General features: G+C 45.2%; 1 protein-coding gene across 3 annotated transcripts in view; it reads right to left on the bottom strand.

Annotated features, from left to right (window-relative positions):
- LOC146822665 (uncharacterized) overlaps positions 1 to 18,093 on the bottom strand; it is a 550,662-nt gene that overhangs the window by 387,478 nt on the left and 145,091 nt on the right. The window contains exon 1 of one of the 3 annotated variants that reach the window (XM_085606857.1): positions 14,368 to 14,504. The exons of the other annotated variants lie outside the window; for them this stretch is intronic. The gene's annotated coding sequence lies outside the window, so the exon portion shown is untranslated. Of the gene's footprint in view, positions 1 to 14,367; positions 14,505 to 18,093 lie in introns of those variants that run through there. 3 annotated transcript variants of the gene reach the window in all.

Raw genomic sequence — 18,093 nt, 5'->3', positions numbered from 1 at the left:
AGAGAGAGGGGGAGAGAGAGAGAGAGAGGGGGAGAGAGAGAGAGAGGGGGAGAGAGAGAGAGATGCATTGAGTCCATATATACAGTCTACATGAATTCACAAGAATTTACAGAAGTAGGCCAAGAAATAGTACTGTAATATTTGTGAACTGCATTTTAGCATGAGCAAATATGCTTGTGTAGATTTGCTCATGTGAAAATCTGAATGTTTCGAGTTCACTTTTCCTCCAACCACTTTTTTCCCAACCCTGAAGAAGTTTTACGTCTGCCACTGCCAAGAGTAAATTTCCAACCTTTTTCAGTATGGGAAAAGATTAAAAAAGAGTTGGTGAAAACCCTTAAAACATGCAAATTAGTAGGTTTGCACAGACTCAAAAGGGCATTCCAACCCTTGAACTATTGCTTACCACTACCTTCAGCTCCAGTATGTAGACCTGCAGAAACGTAGCAACATAAGGGAATTGCTAGTATTCAAACCCTAGCATAATTAGAGAGGCTTTATCAGAACTCTTGCTTAATGTGATTGCTGCCGTAATTTGTCGCCACATTACAGGGCATAAAAAAGGGACAAGTTGATTTTGTTACAGGACAAGTAATTTTATGAAGCAACCTGCCCCATGGACAAGTAGATATTTTATTAAATTCCACACCCCTGAGTATATACAGAGCCACTTTCTCACACTGTTTTAAACCTCCACTTTAGGCGGGAAAACCAGTGGGAAAACTTAGTAAGTATAGGAGGCGTGGCCTCCTTCACCAACTCGCCTTTAAAGTGCAGGAAGCGAAGTAAAGCACACTTTTCAGTGACCACCATCTTGAAGATGGTGGGACTTATCCAGCTAGGGCTGTGCCACCCTTCATCAGGACGGTAGTATAATAGTGGGTGTCGACACCCCAGGTCAGGAACCCATTGGTCCCTACCTAGAACTCCCCTGTTACACCCTTAAATCTATTATTTTAGGTAGCTCCCCCAGACCATGAAGCTAGTTCCTGCCAACCTAAGAAGAAAGAGGACAAAGACGACGCCTCGCAGTGAAGACTGAAGATGACTAATGACTTGACCCCAGCCCTATCAGCCTGTCTGAAGCTTCAAAGACCCTGCGAAGAAAACACTTGTCCTGCAGCCAGCGACCTCCAGCACCCGAGGACTGCCTGCCCTTGACCATAACTCCCAAAGTCAGCAGACCTGTTCACAAGAAACCAAGACAAAGGACTCCAACCACTCTGCGCCGACACCTTCATACAGAGTCCAGGTGGTCCACCAGTCAAGAAAAGGGTTCCGCAGCGATCCAGAATCCAAGTCCAGCAGTGGCTGACCCCTCCTGGAATCCAGCGTCTGCAGTGTGAATCCAGAGACCCCCCCCTAACTGCGACCTGCTCTGATAAGAGAAACCAGAGGTCAAACAGTTGTGGAATTTAATAAAATATCTACTGGTCAATGGGACAGGTAGCTTTGTTAATCTATTTGTCCTGTGAAAAAAATCTACTAGTCTCTTTGGGGCCGTGTAGTGCGGCCACAAATTAAGGCAGCAATCTCATTATATAGGAGCTCTGATAACAGTCTCTATGATTATGCCAGGGCTAATACTATAGTACGGCTTGAATACTAGCAATTTACTTACTTGGCCACCTTTCTGCAGATAAGACCCTTATGATGTATCAGGCCAAAGATAACATTATTGAAAGCTATCCTAGTGGTAGCTATGGAGAGCAGCCTTCAGGCTTAATCTTGAAGGAATGTAAAGCAGCTTGTTTTACCAGAATATCACCTCCTAAATGAAAGGAGAACCACACAGTGTTGATATAAAAATCTGTATTTATTAATATAACACTCTACTAGTCTATACGAGACTAGGACACAAAGCACACAATACTGAATCAATAAAACATTCGTAAATAGCAAAATACACAGGGGGCTCCGGGGGGAGACGGAACCAGATACAAAACAAAAATGGTATAACAACGACGACATAAGTAGACAGTGCCTAGAGCACGTAGAATCGCCAAGACCCGAAGGAACCACCACAGAGGACGGGTGCAGTGAGAAAACGCAGGCGCGTGCTCCGTACAACTCTATGGAAAAGTCGCAGTTGGAAAATTACAAGTTAAGGACACTTCTAAGAGGACTTCGAACAAACCCTTTGGAACTTAGGAGGTTCTAAGGCCAACCCACCAGTGAGTACCGAACTACCCGTGTTACCTATCCCAGAGGAGCCGGGTGCATAAGGGTCAAGTGGTGTCGTAAACCTTGGTTGTTTTCAATGGAGAGCTGCAAAGAAGTCCTGCTGCCAGGGGGGCGAAGAATGTCCGGTGGAATCCAAGCCTGGATTCGAGGTGAGAAGAACCTGATAGCAGAAGGGACAGAGTCTGGGTCACTTCAGGAGACCAGGGGCTCAGTAGTCGAATGCCCACCGATGTCAAGTGCTTCAGGAGTGAAGAAGGGTTGCTTGACTCTGCAGCCACGGGGACCAGGAGACATCGAAGACTACCAGAGTCCAGAGGTGAGCTGTCCCACGAAGGATGTCGAGTGCTGAGGGGGTCGATGTCCGACTGGAGCACCAACAAGCCTTGGCAAGTGCAACCCAAGCGGTCAGAGGAAACAGGTTACAATGCGGATCAGCAAGGTCCAGGGGACTACAAGCAATGGAGAGTCAGGGAACGTCTGGAGCAACCAGGTAAGCCCAAGAACAAACAAGGTGACCCTCGCCAGGACCCACAGGCCAACAGACCAGGATCGCGAGGAGACCTCAAGCAAGTTTGCAAAGCACCAGTCCACAGGACACTCGTGGAGTGGAGGCCGGAAATCTTTGGTGCAAATACTGCTCGGGGTCAGGACTACACAGAGTCCAATGCACAAGCTCGGGCATAGTCACTAAGCATATGCAACCGCAAATGTTAGGGTGCACAGGAGTTCGGGTTGCACCGTCCCCATGAGGGATACTGGTCTCAGAATCGTTGTGGCAAATCGACATCAGGGAACCCACCTCCTGAGTTGCTGAAACCTTCAGAGTACTCAGGAGCTCGGGAGAAGCAAACCGGTCAGCGTTGTGCAGGCAGTTGAAGTACTTGGTTTCTTCTTAGCAGAATCTTGTCCAGCTAAAATCTAAAGTCATGTAGTCAGGTAACCCACTTTATACCCATGGGAAGGGGTTGGACAGAATCTGTGGACCCTCCTAGGGGAGGGACAGGACAGAGGGGTGGCTACACCCATGTCCTTTGTCCAGTTTCACGACAGATAAGGGGCAAATGGTTCCCAGAACTGGTTTGAGCTGGACTATGCACAGGGACACCAAATGTGCCCCCAGTGCAGACTTTCTGGCACTGAGTGCACCCACCCAGCCCCAATACACTAAACCCTGTCTGGGAGGTGGTCACACCTCCCTGTGACAGGATTCCTATTGTCATGCCTTCCTTCGCTCGAGCTTGGCTAGGCAGCAGGAGAGCAGAATCATGTCTGTGGCTGGCAGCATCCATTTTGTGCTGCCCAGATCGAGAAAGCTGGTACCGGGTAGACCGGTGACCCACATATGTCTTTTCGGAAGGGTGGAATCATACCTCCCACACCACTGGAGGTATGAGGTATGATTCCAAGGTGTTTACCAAACACGACATGTTTCTTAGCAGCCATTTTAAAGTTAGCATTTACCGCAAGGTTATAATGCACTTAAACATATATGTCTGGCTGCATCACAGATAATCCCAGATATTGGTCTCCGAAGGCTGCAGAGGGGCTCTGCTTATTCAGGGGCACCCTCTCACGTAAAACCCAGCACCCTGACTTCAGGATTGTTAAGGCCTGACATAGGGGTGACTGATAGGTATTTAAGTGTAGTGGTTTAGATAGATATAGTGAACCTATATCTTAAGTAAGTAGTGCAAGCACCAGCTTACACAGTCGGCTGCAGCAGGCTTGTCGTGTCAATTTGGATGGCCTCTCAGGGGTGGCATAATACACGCTTCAGCCCATGGGAGGCCTCTGGGGTACCTATGCCCTGGGTACATCGTGTACCAAAAGTAAATGCATATCAATTTAAGGGAGAAAAGCTGTTAGACTGGGTTCCTGAATAGCAGGATCCCAGTCAGACTAGGCCAAAAACAGTGTGTCATCAAAATGTGGGGGTAAGCATAAGAAGCAGATACTACTTTCCTACAATAATTTCATGGTCTACCACGGCAAATTCTTGGGAATTCATGAAATACATAAATCTGCACTAATGTTAAGACATACAGTGGGTGCATTTAAATTTCTTTTAGAATTTGGCCCCTAATTAGATCTGGAGTTCACCAAAACCTTTTGTTTTTATTAATCTTCTCTTTCTCTCTATCCATCGACTGACTTAACTGAGAAGGATTGCAATCTGCTCTTTAACGAGGAGTGCATTGGCACACAAAGTACTTTTGTTCAGTTCCAGGGAACACTATGGTGATGTGTGCTTTTTGAGACCCTAAAATATTTTTTCTTTTTGCCAATGTTTTTTTTTTTTTTTTTTACAATAGAAGCTCCCACAACTAAGTTTTACAAAAGCCATGTCAAAACCAGACCTTCATTGACAAAACCAAAAGACTGACTAGCAATGTCGACCTATTGGCTTTGCAGATGCTCGTTTATTTTCATGTTTCCCATAATCTTATTGAAACTGGTTACACTGATTTTCCATTATGAATATTTTTTAGGAAATACTAGCATGTCTACACGGTTTAGGTTTACTAAATGATTCTTCCTGAGTGCTGGATTTTGAAACGCCTGATTCCTGCTGCCAATTTGCTGCCTACCTGCTTGGCCAGTGTTCCGTGGGGCGTCCTGGTCCTCTGCTGTGTCCCGCGTCTCTCTCCCGCCGTCGCACACCATCGCGACCGCTGTGTGGGGAGGAGCGCGTGACGGGAGCACAACACCCAGGGTCCCCAGCGTAACGGAAGCGGAACCGGAGCTGTTTGCGCGCCCGGAGGCGCTACTTAATTGAACCTGCCCCCCGCGTCGCGGGACCGCGCGCGGGCTAAGCCCGGGCAAAGGGCGGGCCCTCTGAGGTCAACAGTGGTCGGGCGGGCCACCCATCTAAGCTGTAGACAGGTGAGAGAAGCGACATGTCCACCAGGGGGAAGCGTTCTGCTATTCAAAGTGGTAGATCGGACGTGGCACATCCGAGTACACAGCTATCCTTGGAAAGTATGCTGGATAACGCCTTCAACATGGTTGCTAATGAAATTGCGAGCACAGAGAGACGGATGTCATTGGAGCTCCTACGTACACATCCTGAGCCGCGGGACTCAAGTACAGTACATACTATACCCTTATCCCCAACTGTTACAGTGTCTAAGTCCAATGTGCCCCACCTACAATCTATTACTCTTGGGGAGGAAAGCGACACTATTATTCTTGAGTCCCAGCGTGACATTACTGAATACGTCCCTATCCCTCATGTATCCCCGAAAGCCAAACCTGCTGGAGGAAAAAGGAAAAGAGGCCCTCCAAAATCCTTAACTAATAAAAAGAAACCAGCTCTGTATAACCAGGGCCAACCTACACCGCAGAGTATGTGGACCAGAGGGAAGCAAAAAATAATAGGGGGCAGTAGTGCCACAACTTTAGAAGCGCAATTGGCCGGAGAACCCTTGGATATCACTCCTCCCAGAAATGGCATAAACTGCACATGTACACAGACCGAGCCAGTTAGTGAAAGTATTACAGCATTGAAATCAAATGCGAATTTTATGGAAACTATTGTAGATACCGTTTTTAAACAGCTAGAATGTCAAATGATCAAACAGTTTAATAATATTTTTAAAAGATTAGACCGCATTGAAACCTTGATAAAGAATGAAGATGTTAAGAGGAAGGGGGCTATTAGTCTTGACTTAATATGGGGTGAGCGCTTTTGAAAGATTTAGAAACTGTTAATAAGGGCACTTACAGTGTAGGGCAAAACGCCTCTAAAAAAGCTACTATTGTTGATACCGCATCGAAAGGCGCCAATGAAGGGAGAAACCACACTCCAAAAATCCCCCAGCACACCCTGACTACAGTCACAGAACCAATATGCCCCAATACCATAGCCACCAATACGCCAAAGGATGCTCCCACCCTGCATGCTACAGGGAGGAAGGTACCTATTAACACTGCATCAGAAAAGGGCCAAACAACTATCACAAGGCCATCAATGCACTCAGGGCCTGTCCTCAATTTGCCCCGCCCCCCCGACGCCTGCCCCTATGTAATAATCTTGGCAGCCGTACCTCAGTTACGGGAGGGACAGAGTGAGTCATGGATGCAGCTAAACAACAAATGTATAGACTGGCTATCTAAACATAAAGGGGTAGGACCTAACATTATGAGAGAAATTTTGACTACTCGACGGGTGAGCTGGGTTGGGCCACTACCCAAGAATATAGATGGGGACTGTATTGTCATTAATTTTAGAAATCCCTCTACAGTCAAATTTATCCTTGGTAGTACTAATATGAGTTTCTCCCCCCTACTGACATAACCTCTCTGCCACTGGGCTACTTTTACAGACCCCACCATATACCACCTAGCCCCATTTTTTCACCCTTCCCCTTACATAATAGGTACAGTGCACTGTCTGATCTGGGCACCTTGGACTGACCATCAACCATCTCGTTAGATCCAGCAATCAGGAATTACTCTAATACATTCGAGCCAGCAGAGGACTCACTCTTTGACCCAACTGCAATGATTGCTAATGATGATGAGGTGCCCAAGGGCAATAGCTTTGTTCTTACACCAGGACCCTCCACTAACAATCTGGCAATCCTGAGCTGGAATATAGCAGGTTTAAATGCTAAAGTCACAAATGGGGACTGGGTTTCTAAAATTGATATCTTGATGTTTCAAGAAACTTGGTGCACCACCCCTCTTCTTTTTGATGGTTTCAGTTGTTTCAACCAAATTGCTTCTATACCTGCTATGGGTAGACCCAGTGGTGGACTATCAATATGGGTCAAAATTGGTGCGGAAGTCAAAATTGAACCACTGGAAACGCACAATAGAAATTTCCAGGCATTGCTTTATACTAGTAGTGTCAGAATATGTTTAATTAATTTTTACAACAATGATTTTAAAACATCCCAATATGAATTTTATAAAGTTGTTTAATTTTATTGACGATATTGTAGAAGGACAAAAGTGTGGTAAACTCGACAGGATATGTGTAGGAGCTGATTTTAATGCACACATTCACCGTCAAACTCCCCCCTGTAAAAGAGGTGAAGAATTATCCAACCTTCTGGCCACAAGGGATCTAATTAACGTTATGGAAAAATTAAACACTAGGGAGAATATCTGCCCTGCGGCTACTTATATTGGGCATGGGAGTGCTTCCACAATTGACTATGTATTTATGACCCCCATGCTTGTTGACCTTTTATCGGAGGCCACAGTAGTTAGGTGTATATATAGCGACCATCACCCCATCCTATCCACTCTTAAACTTCCTTACAAAAAGCTGAAGCGGATAGAAATAGGGGCAAAAAATCTAGTCGTGTTGACGGATAAGCTAAGGGTGGTTTGGAAGGGGATTGACAATAAGGGGGTGTTAGCCCGAGTTGTAAAATCCCATCCCGAATTATTACCCACCTGCCTGTCCTCCGACTGCCCTGACTATGCGATTGTGGAAGCATTCATGGAATTGTGTAAGACCATAAAGAAGGAGATACCAAAGCCAGTCCTAATTAATACTAATACTAACCCTAGATGGTTTGACAACTCCTGCTCTAGAGCAAACAGAGATTTGAGAGCGGCCCTAAAGACCGACCCACTAGATCGGTCTTTGGTGAGGACTCTGAGGTCTAGCTATAAACGCACTTTAAGAACACGATCCGAAGAGCTCTTAAAATCTCATTGGGAATCACTTGTACGAACTGCAGCAACAAAGGATGTTGCTGGGTTTTGGAGCGAGGTTAAGAACCTGAAATCATTTGGCTCCAATATCACTCCCATAACTTGTAGCATACCAGGGGAAGTATGGGTGAAGCACTTCACAAATATTTATATGGCATCGACTCCTCCCATTGAAAATTGTCAACCATCTAAGTTTCCGCACGTTTCTATAACGGAAGTAGAGGATGCAATTCTTCAAAGCGCAGGAAACAAAGCGCCAGGGCCTGATGGAGTATCTATTGATCTAATTAAATCAGAGCCTGACCTATGGTCCCCACTTTTGTGCAATGTTTTTAATAATTTATCAACTACCTCATTGCCCGATTCCTGGTCCAATAGTACCATCGTTCCTATTTTTAAAAAAGGGGACAGACTTGATCCTGGGAGCTATCGCCCAATATCATTAATTGATAACACATTGAAGATTTTGGGCAGGGTCATTTTTAATAAGATTAGTATTTGGGCCGAAGAAAATAAAAATCTTAAACCCATGTCAGTTAGGTTTCAGAAGCAACGTAGGGACGGTTGAGCAGTGCTTGAACCTAAACTTAGTTTTAGATAAATATACTACAGCTAAAAAATCCCCACTTTACCTAGGTTTTATGGATCTAAGCTCTGCTTTTGATTTTGTCAACCGATCACGCCTATGGACAGCCTTGCTGAGATATGGTTTGGATGAACCTCTGGTCCAATTCCTGGCCCATTTACACAGTGATTTAAAAGCCTGTGTTCGTATTAACAACGATGGAGAAGTTTCGGGTGAGATTTTAATTGGCAGGGGTGTTAGACAAGGTTGTGTCTTGGCTCCCCTGCTTTTTATTTTATATATAAATGAATTAAGCACATCCTTGGATAAATTGAGTACCGATGTCCCGCTCGTCAACGGCAAACCCCTCCCTGTATTGCTTTATGCTGACGATGCGGTACTATTAGGCCGTACACCTAATGCACTCCGCATTTTAATTTCAGGCTTTGTCTCCTATATGGCCGACCTTGATCTATGTACAAATTTTAAAAAATCTTATATAATGTCTTGTGGGCCAAAGAAACATAAAATCCGCCATATTATGTCAGGGAATAATGTTTTAAATAGCACTAGCACTTTCCCTTACTTAGGTCTGCTGTTTTCCGATTTCGGATCTTGGCAACCTCACGTTGCCAGAGGGAGGAACAAACTGGGCAAAGCCATTAACTCTATAATTACCTTACGCCAACCAAAGCACACTGAAGTCATTCTATCACTCTTACAAATCTATAAAACCCAGTGCGTCCCCACAGGAACTTACGGTGCTGAGGTGTGGGGATACTCGAGCTGCACGAACATTCAGGTAGAAGAAAATAAATTCTGTAGGAAGGTCCTGGGGGGAGTTATTTCGGCTCCATCATGTGTGCCATAGAGAATTGAATCTCCCTTATATAGAGGACTTTATAAAATCTAGACCTGCTTTGTTTTGGTTAAAAATTTGGCGTAACCCAGCTGCCTCCCGTGACAATCTTAGATTGCCTAAAAAGTGAGCGGGCAAAATATATTCCCTGGCTTAACGCGGTACAAAGGAGCCTTTTAAGCGTAGAAATGGGGCATCTTTTCTTAGCACCCGAAACAATTGATTCCTCACATAAAACTACAGTCAAAAAGGCCTTATTTGATTTGTATCGAGCGAACAGAGAAAAAATTGAATTCACAAAGCCATCAGTTCTTGGTTACTTACCTCTACAAGTATCTTGCTCTAGGCCACATAACATGCCCCAAGGTTATTTACGCAAGAAACTGGGCAGATGGAATCGGAGTTTGCTGTTTAGATTTAAGGATGGGAGTGTGGTAAACTTACTCTGCGTCCCACTAGGTTACACCCATAATTTGGGGAATTTATTTTGCCCATGTAACCAGGGTGGAAAGCAAAGTCTGCTGCATTTTACATTGTTCTGTGGCTTTTATGTAAAATATACGAAACACTTGCTAATCCCTTATTTGAGAGCCAATGCCCTGACGGATTTCAATGAGGCTTTTAGAGTTTTACGGATGCTAAGTAATGACGATGTAATATACAGAGTTAATCACTTTCTTCAAACTGCTGTCCGTTCCCGCGCCTCAATGAACATGACTTGAAGTGTGTTGATTATTATGCTCACTTAACATATTGCATTTTGTACATTGGTTGTCCATCTACCTCAATGAATTTGGTTAGACAGCCTGTCCTTATTAGCACATTGTATTTTTGTACATTGGGTGTACTACTAGTTATACTGTTTGTAAGATTAATTTCCATTAATGTATCCGGCCGTTTTATTACTTGCACATTGCATATTTGCACAATGGATGTACTTTTAACATGTTGTTTTCTTAAGATTAGTTTTACTGTTCATTGGGATTACTTTTTATGTATTTTAATGGACGCATTTTCTAGAGCTCTCTGACATGCTAGACCTAGAATTATCTTTGCACTATTTGCACATTGATATTTGCACTTATTTGACTGTGTATAAGAATGTCTGATGTAATTTGTATGTACTTTTATGGATGTTTTTGAATATATCCGAATAAAGATCATTTGAATTGAATTGATTCTTCCAAGAAACATACTAGAATTTGACAGTAGTTTAGCATAACATTTTTGTTTTCCTAGTTGCATTTTTTCATGTACATTTTACAATGAAAGCAAACCATCACCAATCTTGCTTTCAAACTTCTGCAAATATGTGCATCCAAGTAGAGAACATTCTGGGAGCATTATATGTAGATCAATGTTAAACTTTGCAAATGCGTGTACAAATATTCTAACTGGAACAACTGTCAGCTGTGCATTCTGAGCCTACATTTATTAAGAATGCTCACCCTAATAAAGCATTTGCATTAATGAACCATAAATACAAGTTCGAACAGCATTAACCTATGGACACAAATTGTATCTCAACTGCTGATAATTCCCTTGCATTGGGCACCTGACCGTGTTGCACCCTGTCACCCCTGTGCAGCTGGTGATGTATGATTGGTGCTGCCGTGTGCCCCTCGTGCTTGCCTAAAATTCTGAAGCTTGAGCCAGTCACTTTACTTACCTGCAAGCAGTGGGTCTTCAAGCACCCCCAGTCTCCATTCGTTAAAATTTGGCCCGACCTCCAGATATGACCTCTGCACTCAGCCGCTCCTGTGTCGCTGGTGGTGCAGTGTTTGCGCTGACCTAAAACTTGGTCGATTGGAACTGTAAGTTTCATACTTACCTGTAAAACCGCATTATAGTTTTCCTCCATAGGTTAACATTGCAGACTGAAATTTGCACTAAGTGTCCACATTTGAAACTGAAAAGTAGTTCTATTATTATTAAGAAAAGAAAAAAAAAAAAACTTACCTTTCAGCTTAGATCTTGGTTTTAAAATAAATCTTAAAAAAAGCTTATTTTTTATGAAATTGGTGTTGATCTCCTTTTAGAGTTGTGCGTCACTTATTGGTCAATGTGTGCACAACAAATGTCTTAAAGACATCTGTGTTAGACCCCAGGCTGCTCGACCACACTACCACAAATCGAGCACTTGGGGTTTGTATTGAGCATGGTACACTTCTGGGGGGAATCACTGGGCTCTGTGCACGATATAACCACCTAGTGATACAACATACACAGAGCCAGCTTCCTACAGTCTGTACTTATTTTTCAAATGTGAAAAAAACCTGAAATTGGTTTGTTTTTGTGCGATTCTAAATACTGTCAGTCAAGACTGCCAAGCCAGCAACTGTGCGGATAGACAGGTAAGGGGGGGATTTAAAGAAGAAAATAGTTTTAGTAAAGAGCCTTAAAACAGCGGAAGATATGCACAGGGTCGACACTAAAATGTGTCAGTTTTCATATAAGTGCATTGATTTATCATCCCCGAGTGTTCATATCATTGAAACGTGTCAGGCATTCAAGCACGAGTGTACATTTATCAATTAAATAAATGTCAAATTATACTTGTTTCAGCTTCATTTTACCCCAAAATAAATATGGATAAATATAAATAAAAATGGATAATTACAGATGGACATGTAATAGAAATAAATGTCCATAAACGGGAGCCCTAATTATGACGGTTTCACTTTAAACAGGGGGCACTGGGACTTATTTTCATATCAAGCATTAGGACACCCTCGCAGAAAAAAGGAGGACAAAATGCAGGAGCTCCTTTTTGTCTTGAAAAGTGGCATGACAGTAAGATGGGAGAAGAGGTGATAACCTGCCACTCGGGCCTCAGTTTTTAGTGCAGCAGGTGCAGTTGCATCCGGGCCCAGGAGCGCGAGGGACTCATAACACTTCAACTATGGGGAACAATATTTGAGTGAATTACTGGTTTTGTTTGATCTATTTGCAGTTTTTTATAAGTCTCATATTTAGAGTGGACTATGAGCTACAGTACTACTGAAATTCTCAAACTTTACCCCCTGCGCTCAGCCCTGTATCTCCCACTGCCCCAATCCTTGCCAAAGTTTTGATGGGTGGCCCAGCTTCAAAACATTTCGCTTAGAGGGCTCAAAGCAAAGAAAGTATGAAGACCTCTGCCATACACCCACAGGCTATGATCATGGACGGGGATATCAAAAGGTGATAAGCAGAATGTGTGAATTAATCTCCGCCACTGGTAATTACCCTGGGTCGTACTGTAGTCCATCGTTATAAACCACTGCACCACTCGAGACAAGCCATATGCATATCATGTTTGGCCCTGATTAAATAGGAATCATCTAACAAAACTACAAGGCTAAGTTGCCAGAGCTCAGGGAAACAAGCCACAGCAAAGTGGTTTCAACCTATTGGGCATCATTAGGTGCAGCTATATTCCTAAATCATAGTAACATAGCCGCTCGACTCGTAGCTGGAGTAAAAAGATTTGATCACATCACTCCAGCTCTCAACTCCCTCAACTGGCTTCCCATGGAAGGGAGGTGTATTTACAAACTGGCCTGCATCACACACAAAACCCTTCACTCTCCGGCCCCTAACTACCTAAAACAACAAACTGATAAGAGCAGGTCAATCCAGATCACTGAGAAGCTCCAACTCACTCCTTATTCCTCCGAAACTGAAAAAGAAAACCACACAATACCGATCGTTCTCTGGCAACGCTTCCAGGATGTGGAATGCTCTCCCTTGAGTCCTCAAATGCAACCCCTCCTTCTCCTGTTTCAAAAGGGACCTGAAAATCCATCTTCTTAACAAATACTTTCCTGACCAACGTCAACTAACCTAGACTTCAATATCCGAGTTTACTCCTCTCTCTTAACATTCAAGGATAGTTGGTGACCGGACTGTGTTAACCACCTTACCTTCCATGCTGTATTTTTTTTATCCCTGGTTTTGCTTCCTTACTGCCTGCCTACTGTGTAATGCAATTTCCGTCTGTTTTTCTTTACAGCATGTTGTAAAGCGCTCTGATACCTACGGGTCAAGCTAGCGCTATATAAAACTTAAAATAAAAATAGTGATGAAAATGAAAAGGCGATAAGTAGAAGGCTTGGATTAATCTTAGTCACTAGTAAACAGCTTGTTTGGTAACTTAAAATCTTTACAATATTGAGCAAATTAACTAATAAAAAAGCATCACAAAGCAACCAACTATAAAAAAGCATACATCCACAAGGTGGGTTGCTAACTCACTCTAAGTAGTAGAGCACATATTTTCTCATTGCCCAACTTTAAAAGTTTCAAGAGCTGCTGACTCCGTTCTCTCCCATTGGGCTACCATAAAATGATCACTGTCGCTGACAGCCTTAGCTGTTATGCAGTAACGTGAATGTGAACATCTTCGTCAATTCCGGTTTTCAAGCCAACAGCACTTTGCAAGCTGGGATGTTTGCACAGTTAGAACGTTAAACGCGCTACGGTACATCACAGAAAGCAAAATCTGAGGGCATAAAAAAAAGCAACGCAGCTTTAACATCTCACACAGCATAATACCACTTGACTGCAATGAGAACTGTAAACAATCAAGAGGTAGACTATTGAGAAAAGAAACCATCCACTGAGCTAAATTTGTAACCCTGTGAGTATACAATAATAACAGGGCTGAATAGTGAAAACAAACGCGATATGCGAAAGCGCGCATCTGATAACATTAAGATCTGGTGTTTAATGCTAACATTAAACATATCAGTAACGGAAAAAGGATGAAAGAGACCGCAATATAGGATAGAAATGCTCGCTGCCACGCAAGATGCGCCAAATCTCCGACAGATGACCACAGAGGGAAACGAGCACTAGAGAGATAAGAGAGGCGAAAGACGTATTGGCTCGTCCGGTGGGGCTCAAGCGACCACTCGTAATGAAACCTAGTACCAACTTCAAGAGGCCAAACAATCCAGGGTAGAGGCGGCAGGAATGGCACTCAGCATGCGAGGCTCGTGAGCCGGAGATCAAAAACTCTGACTTAAGCCCACCAAAAGACGCCTCCATTAATTGGACAAACTTTAAACCAAATAACTTCAAACGCAGAACCTGGCGATTCGCTCACCTCTGCTTGTGCACCGATACCACGCAGCACAGACACGGCTTTTCTCCCGCCCCTCATGCACTGCAGTGCCAGGGAGATGGCGGCGCCAAACTTCCGCCCAACCTCTGAGGTCCTGCGCAGAAGCAGCCGGCCGACGGTTCTCGCGTGATGAGATCAGATCAGCTTCCGGCGCTCTCCCCGTCATGTACACAGCTGTGAGATTGGAAACAAACTCTAGGAAGCACCATTGCTCGCTCTGCCTGATCTCATAATGGAGCCAGGAGTGGCCATGATGGATAAGGCAAGCAGATTCCGGGTTACTTTTTCAAGTTTACAAACGTAGCACTACTTAATCTACCTATATAATGTAGAACAAGCATTTACAATGTAATACGTCTCGCATTTACGCGGGTTTGAGCTATTGACATTGCAAATAACAATGCCTTTTATTTTTGTTTTCAGAACATAAATAAAAGGCATTGTCATGTACAATGCAATAGCTTAAACTTGCGTAAATGCGAGACCTATTGCATTGCAAATGCTTGTTCTACTTTGTAAAAGTGCCAATTAGCACATTAGTTGAAAAAAAAGCATTTACAATGCAGTAGGTCTCGCAATGACATTGTTTTGAGCTATAGGCATTGTAAATGACAATGCCTTCTATTTGAGCTATTGGGATTGCAAATTACAATGTGTTTTATTTATGTTATGGTTTTTAAAACAAATAGAAGGCATTTTAATTTGCAATGCTAATAGCTTAAACTTTCGCAAATTTGCACCTTTACTGTACATTTTGCACGATTGAATTGACCTAAGGCAGCACTGCGCACTGTATGTTGTGTGATGGATCTTGGTGCATTTATTGCACAGGGTCTCTGCTGAAGCAGGCATCCGAGCTGGCACGGCCAGTCGGGTCTTGAACCCCTTCAAGCTTAACCCTCCGAGACCCTACATTCCCGCTTTGAAGCTTCGCCCCAAGCAGGAAGCAAACAGAGGCCACGGCGCTTCAAATTCCAAACAAAGGCCCCGGGACTGGCCGTTTGAGGCCGTAGACTGGAGACGAGAGGCCTTTCAACATTAACAAGTTGGATTAATAAAAGATAAAACAAAAAAAGTTTTTATTTTTTTAAAAGTGCGAACCACCAACAATTTCATGACTAGATGTACGATATCTGCCGCTGACCACGGCCCCCGCAGGGGGCCAATCAGCGGTCGGTGCCTTAGTGCCCCCGGGGCACCGGGCACCCCTCCCCACCCCCTCCCACAGGGAGGGGGCGGGGACGCCGACCGGAGCCCCCCTCCTCGGGCTGGCCGGAAGTGACGCGCAAGGCGTGTCACTTCCTGGCCCTGGTGTGAGGGGGAGGCTATTTAGCCTTCCCCCACCCTCCTGGCGATACCTTCGGGTCGAGTTCGCGCTATATAAACATGCACAATAAGAACCCTTCTGTTAGCTTGTCACAGGAAAGGGCAGGAGTTGAACTATGTGTCTTCACGGGTTGGAGCTAGGCGGGAACCCTAGGCGCGCTCTCCCTAATTTGCCTGTGATATATGTGTTTTATTGCCGGTTTGAACTGGCTCCATGCTCTGCTGCGACTGTCCTAGTGCATGGCTTCCTGAATTAGTATTGGTCAGTACTACGTCAATCTACCCACCAATACCACAAAGGTAATGCAGTATAGGTACCATACAGTGTACGACCTGTCTATTGGTGTCACGCTTAAGGTCCCGTGCATGGGTATCACGAGAAGTGGAACCCTGTCAGTCATGCCAAATCACCCAAAAAGGTTTGAGTTGATTCTGATAGACAAAAGACTCGTAGAGGTGCATGGTGCCAATCGAACCCGTGTAAATAAATGCCACGGGGCGTACTGCGTAATGTTGCGCATATTGTGCCTGTCACCCCGTCCCCGAGTGTTTACTGTACAGAGTAACAATTAGGAGCGCGTGTGGAGGTATAGATCAGGCAGCGGTCAGCAGGGAGGCTAAACATTGTGGTCAAGAGCGCGCATCCAGGTGGAGGTCTAGACCTGGCAGCTGAGTAGCGGTCGGCAGAGGAGTGGGGCGGAGGAGTGCGCGAGCAGCGCAAATTCACCCCTCAACGCCGCAGCAGTCGTGTACGTGCCACGGCTAAACATTGCGGGGGGAATAGAGAAATCCCCCCCCCCCTCCTGGGCATGTGTGTTCCTGGGCATGTGTGTTCCTTGTCTCACAATGGTTTGTTGTTACAGCACCGTTCTCGCCGGATTACAGTTGGACACGGCTAACTGAGGGACCAGCAAACGACAACGGACGTCCATTTGCAATTCCCATCGTTTTAGGGTGTAAGTACGGGCTAGTCGTGGGGGATCGGAGCTGCATCCGTTGTCCTAGGAGCAATCCTCCGAGTGCCTCAGGGGAGGAGCATAGCGCTAAATGCAGTTTTTTCCCTCCCCACAGACCGGAAGCGGGAAGGTGGGGCACAGGGGTGCGCGAGCCGGCGTGAAGTGACCCCTCTACGCCGCAGCAGTCGCGTGCGTGCCGCGGCTAGATATTGCGGGGGGGAAGGTACCCCCCCCCCCCATAACACTAATCTCCCCGTGCCTGAATAGGTAAACGTCATTCGGGGCGAATTTCTTACCCCCCCCCCTGTGCCTGAATATGTAATATAAATACGGTGCTCATGCACTGCGCTCCAACACCTTCGGGCGAGTCCGCGCACCTGCTGACTGAATGTCTAATCTAGAAAGACAGTCACTAGTTACAGGCTTGCCCATGTTGCAAACGGTACGAGAACGGTGGCACTGTTGACTAACATTAAGCATAGATGTGCATGTCTAAATTGACAACAGTCCCACAATATCGATGTCAGCACAGTTTACTGCATGTGTTTTAGCAGCGGCGGCATGAATGATGCTTCGCGGACGCCTCCACACATGCCAAGTGGGTGTTCGTCACCAATTATGGAGTTAACTGTTGGAGCCATCGAGAGAATTCGAACTGTACCGGCAGATTGCATCACGGGTCCCGCGGCCCCAACTTTTTGCTGAATAGGGCCATGGGTAGGCTGTTATTGACATCCAAACCCCCATTGCTTAGGGCCTCGCGCTCCCAAGTGCAGTAGTCCTTGGGCAGGGCGGACCAGAGGGGGATAGTCCTAACGTAGAACGGTCATTGGGCTGGGCTAGTAATGTTAAACATGGAACGCTGCCTACAGGCTAAAGAGGTGTGCTATAGCCGCAACTCTACCCCCCCCCCCAACGTGCTTATACGGGCCCTGACCTGAACACGGTGTGGGGGTGCTCGCAAGAAGGGTCCAGTTTTAGTCCTTCAGCTGCCACTCCGAGTTGCACTGATGTGGGAGAAATCCCACATAGCTAACTGAATCCTAGCCACCCAGGTGGGTGCCTAGTTCTTGGAGGGCAACGCAACCAAGATAGAATGGTAGTTTAGTATCTAATGCAAATGGAAGCCTGGAGTAAGCCAATAGATGGGTGTAGATATGGGTGTAGCTTAGTGCCCCAATCGCATCGAATGCGGGGATGCACCGACATAGCGGCAAAAGAATAAGTGGTCACCACATAGCGCCTCACTAGGGCCCAAATCACGACACAAAGTTCCAGTGTGATTTGACCAAGTGTTTTCGGGTGCGCCGCTCGCGAGCGAATTGCGAACTGGCGCTGGGGATAGTCTGCCACAAGCTGGTGCGGCCTGTAGATAGTAGAGATGACCCAACAGGCTAGGATCTATGCGTTTGGAATGGAATTCACT

The sequence above is a fragment of the Triturus cristatus genome, chromosome 5_2, assembly GCF_964204655.1.
Source record: "Triturus cristatus chromosome 5_2, aTriCri1.1, whole genome shotgun sequence".
Lineage (NCBI taxonomy): Eukaryota > Metazoa > Chordata > Amphibia > Caudata > Salamandridae > Triturus > Triturus cristatus.
The sequence above is the reverse complement of the archived record's forward strand: the minus strand, read 5'-3'. Positions and strand labels throughout refer to the sequence as shown.